At 30.8% G+C, this 5,020-nt stretch overlaps 1 long non-coding RNA gene across 2 annotated transcripts; it reads left to right on the top strand.

Moving 5' to 3' along the window:
- The first annotated feature begins 998 nt into the window (after positions 1–998).
- On the top strand, positions 999–4,479 carry LOC125779560 (uncharacterized). Of its 2 annotated transcripts, none has more exons than XR_007423310.1 (4): positions 999–1,205; positions 2,005–2,156; positions 2,220–2,312; positions 2,378–4,479. It is a non-coding gene; the product is annotated as an uncharacterized LOC125779560 (long non-coding RNA). The 2 variants fall into 2 exon arrangements; XR_007423311.1 differs by lacking the exon at positions 999–1,205 and adding an exon at positions 1,313–1,740.
- Positions 4,480–5,020: the final 541 nt, after the last annotated feature.

The following is a 5,020-nucleotide window of genomic DNA, read 5'->3' as shown; positions in this document are numbered from 1 at the left end:
TTCCACCACGAATCCCACAACAAACTTGCGTTCCTTTATATGGTCACTGTAGTAAATACCACAAGGACCTACTCGCCTCAGTCCTTGTCCATACCATCGCACTTCTTTGACGGCGGGGATGTCAGCCTTTATTTTTACGAGGACATCCACCAGCTGGGCAGCGACACCTTCCCAATTAAGGGACCGGACATTCCAGGTGCATAAAAGTTTCATTATAACAGTTATATGGTGGGTGGACGATATAATCCGATTTCATAAATTTTTACACTTTGTTACTGTGCACACTGGTCGGTTTCATAGGCTAAAAATTAAAAAATAAAAGTTTGAAATTCACCATTGTTTGTATCAAAGCTATTTCTTAAAAAAAAACAATAAAACTAACGGTAAATACATATTTACTCTATCACATTCCTACGCGCTACGAAAAGCGAGAGAAATAAGACAATAGAAACACGCGGACTGTACAGTGAAAACAGCTTAAAAATTATCTCTTATAATTAATTAAATTGCAATATAGAATCATGTTTAATCGCCATAAATCGAAAGGAATATTGAGAAGAAAATCAAATGATTTTTATATAATAATCTTTTAAAACTATTTTTTTATAAGTGCCCTTTTGAGTATTATGTTTTTCTTTATACATTATACTTGTACATCGATATAAGGTATAAAAAAAATTGTGATCCCTGCCTCGCCCCCAAATGAGTCAAGTTTGTTTACATTATTTAATGTTTTCTAAGTCTATGCTTATGATTTTAGCTGCAACCTTTGCACCTCTCTTTGTTATTCCCGTTATTCTACCAGGCATGCGATTTTGTGTGTTATTTTTCATACTTTTTTGTATTTAGTTATATGTATAAACGAGTATTTATATTTTTTTTATGTTTTTTCGTCATATTTATTTGAGCTTTGGTTTTCATTTTCTCACTGTTTAAATGAGTTAAGCATCCACCCACTCTACTCGGATAACAGGCGCACCCTAATAAGACAGCTTAATTCACCACAGCTGATGACACCAACACAACTCACCATATCTATACACTCACTCATCAAAAAGGATAGACAGGGAGAAAGCAGATTTATTTTCGCTTCTACACTGCGCCGCGTCGACACCCTTCTTATATTTACATCGATCGGAACAACCTTGCGCGCTATGCTCAACTTTGAATAAAATATCATCCGGATACCGTTTCGTCCGCTCGCCGTGAGTTTGACATTTAGATATTTTACAGATTTTGTAATTAAATGTAAAATAACTTTGTTAATTTAATTAACTTATTTAAAATAAAATAGAGCATTTTTCTTGCCTCCGTTTAAACATGGTCCTTCGAGCCTTACTGAAAGGCACATCGGATAATTAATAAAAAAAATTAAATACATACATATACATATGTACATATAAACAGTGTCAAAGTGCATAAATGTGTATACACAAATTGTGGCGACAAAATTAAAAAAAGTGCGGTAAACAAAACAAAGCAAATTCTCAGTAGCACAATAAATGCACACATAAAACAAAACAGAAAAATTCCGGCAACAAAAACAAATGTGCAGTGAATTGCCGAAATATATATACAGTGGTGATCTTATAATTAGAAGGTTTGCTGCATATAGTTTTTCTAATTTATATACAAAATTAGATTGCCACATTAAAACTATAAATTGAAACAATTAAAACAAACAAAACATCTGCGGTGAATTTCCAAAATACAAGACAAATACATACAATACAAAACTATGTACGTGCAAGTAAAAAGCAAAAAACAAACAAAAAAGCAATCAAGCCAAAAGAGTGTGCTAAGCAGTGTGACCATTTTAGCATTTTTGCAGCTAAATTTAGCTTTTTTTTTGTATTTAGCCGCAAAATTTTCATTTAGCATTTAGCATTTTTCTTAGCTTTTTGCGATTATTAGTTTAGCATTTTTTAGCATTATTCTATCCAAAAAATTTCAAATGTATTCAAATATTACTTTTTTGTATAAATAAAATCTGATAATTTTTAGTTGACTACACATTTATACATATAACCATGGCAACCATTTGCGTAGTGATTAAAAAATAAAATCTGGCATCACAGCTCAATATAACAGCTGGGTTTTCATTCATCTCTAATAAAACAAAAAATAGCAATATGTTTAACATAGACAATGGAAAGGTTGGTAGTTAACTAAAAAATGAAATTATGTGTAAATTTAAGTAATCATAATGATTTTTATAGGTATCTTAAAAGAAGTGACCCAAATGATTTAGATATTGACGAAGTTAGCAGTGACTCCGAAGAAAACACGTGCCTGCCCAGCACCAGTAAAAGGTAAATAAATACTTATTTCGTGTGTTAAAAATGTACTAAAAATCATATACTCGTAAATATTGCAGAAAATATACCTAAAGAACCAGAAAAAGCTGGTTTAATGATCCGAGACTATGCAAGTGGATTGTCGAGCTAAATGATCAGGAGGTAAAGTGTAAATACTGCCATTGTACTTTAAAATCAAAACTAAGTAGACTGCTTACTCATGGAAAAACTTCTAAGCATTGTAGCAGCATCGCCTTTCACAAAAAACAATCAAAAAACACTCGATTTTCACCCACTAAACATCAATTCCAAAGTAAAAGCAGCAGAATTATTAGAAGCTTTATAAGTAGCGGTACACACTACGATAAGGTCAGCCGATCATTTAGTCCGTTTACAAAAATACATATTTATTGATAGCAAGGTCGCCGTTGGCATGACATTGGGTCGAACAAAGTGTACTGCCCTCATTAAGTCAGTTTTGGCTCCCCATTTTCAACACCTATTGGCTGAAGATATTAGTGACAACTTTTTCAGTCTGATTATAGACGAATCTATAGACATAACAACTGATAAATATTTGGGTATAGTAATACGTTATTACAGTAAGTCTGCCAAACAAATTGTAAACACATTTTTAAACCTAAGTGCACTTGATGACGCGTCAGCCAATGGAATATGCAAAGCCATTTTTAAAGTTATTATGGATTTTAATCTAAAAATTCAAAACATGGTGGGCTTAGGAACTGATAATGCCAGAGTGATGACTGGAGTTAACCGTGGAGTGATAGCAAAACTATGTGAAAAAAATAAAAACATAATACTAGTTCCCTGTATCTGTCATTCCATTCGGCTTTCAGTGTCTTCAGCATCCAAAATGCTACCTGATGAATAATGATATTTGGTGTCAGAAACTTACAATTGGTTTTCCAAATCAACTTTAAGACACAAGCTGTATAAAAGCATTTACGCTGCGATTAATGATGGCATGCAACCATCACAATTGGTAAGAGCTTGTGACACTAGATGGTTGTCAATTTAATCAGCTGTAAATCGTAAAGAAAGTCAATGGCTAGAGTTGAAAACTCATTTTGAAATTGCCGCAACGGTAGAATCGTGCCATCAAGCCAATATATTAAAAAAATTGTACACTGACAAAAATTTATTATATCTGAAATTTTTGAAACTTTTGCTGTCAGATGTACAAAAAGTAAATAAAATGTTTGAAAGTAATAATGCTGATCCTACTCTGTGGCTATCAAAACAATATGTTCTTTTGAAAGACCTTTCCTACCAAATTGTTTTAAAATCTGACACTTTTGATCCGTTCAATTCGCGTTTAGAAGATTTTTTTGTTCCAACACCATACTTTAATTACAACTTTGGAGAATTTTTAAAATCAAAGAAAGATGTAATCAATTCTGAAGAAGAAAATGAAATAAGAGTTACTTGTAGAAAGTTTATAGCTCAGTTAATATATCAGCTTAGACAACGATTGCCAGCAAATTTTCTAAATCTTAAAAATACAAATTTGTTTTCTGTAGAAAACAGTTTAAAAACGAAAAAAATTTAAACTGCATGAACATTTTGAACAACAAATGGAAGATTTCACAGTGAACGAAATTACTATTTTAGAAAAGCAATGGCAAAAGCTAAGTACGTATGAATGGGCAAACAAAAACTCAAAAATTTAATGTCTGGATAAGTGTATACGAATATAAAAATGCTTTAAATGAAACCCCGTTCCAGGAATTGTCTTCTTTTGTTATGAAGTTTCTAGTTTTACCATTTAGTAACGCAGAAGTTGAAAGAGTTTTCAGTGCCATGAACCTTATAAAAACAAAAATTAGAAATAGAATGATATTGAACACTATGAATTCACTTCTTTACATCAGATGCGGATTGAAAAGGTTAAATATATGTTGCGAAAGTTTTAAAATTACGAACGATCTCATACAAAAATGTGATAAAAACATGTATGATAATGATATTTCGACCGACTCTTCGGAAGTTGAGGAACAATATTCATTTGATAATGTATTTAGTTTATAATTAAAATGTATCATTTGTAAACAAATGATATTTAAAAATGTACTGAAATGCTATTAAATAGCGATTTAAATGTTTATGTTATTTTTTTATATAAATATACATATACATACATATGTATGTATGTCCAAACCAATGTGATATTGAATTGAATGATCACTTTTTCTTTTATGTTTGTAAGACTCTTTATGATTCTTTTTTATTCAATAAATAGTTTTTTTGTTGTTTGCCATGGCTCAACAATACATGGTTGAATTACTACATGACATTGTTTTATTCTAATGAAATATATTTCTAAGGCAACATTGAATACAAAATTTTGAAAAAATTAACGCTTTATAGTGATCATTTTATGTAAAAAACGTTTTTATATTTAGCATTATTTTTTGGCATTTTAATATTTTTTTTAGCATTTTTTAGCAATATTTTAATGCTGATTTAGCTGCAACACTTTTTTAGATCTGGTCACACTGTGTTGGTGAGCACGAAAAAAAGTAGCCCAGTGAGAAATTGGAATTAAAATTAAACAATTTTTATTATTAATTAATATTATAATAAAAATTAACAAATTGTCTTTTAAGGATATATTCCCTATTATCTTAAAATACTTGGAACATAAAAGGCATTGCATGGCACCAAAGGCATTTAGAATCATAAAATATTTCTCGTAGAGCATA

The sequence above is a fragment of the Bactrocera dorsalis genome, chromosome 6 (genome assembly GCF_023373825.1).
Source record: "Bactrocera dorsalis isolate Fly_Bdor chromosome 6, ASM2337382v1, whole genome shotgun sequence".
Lineage (NCBI taxonomy): Eukaryota > Metazoa > Arthropoda > Insecta > Diptera > Tephritidae > Bactrocera > Bactrocera dorsalis.
Note: the sequence above shows the minus strand (reverse complement) of the source record. Positions and strands in the feature narration are given on the sequence as shown.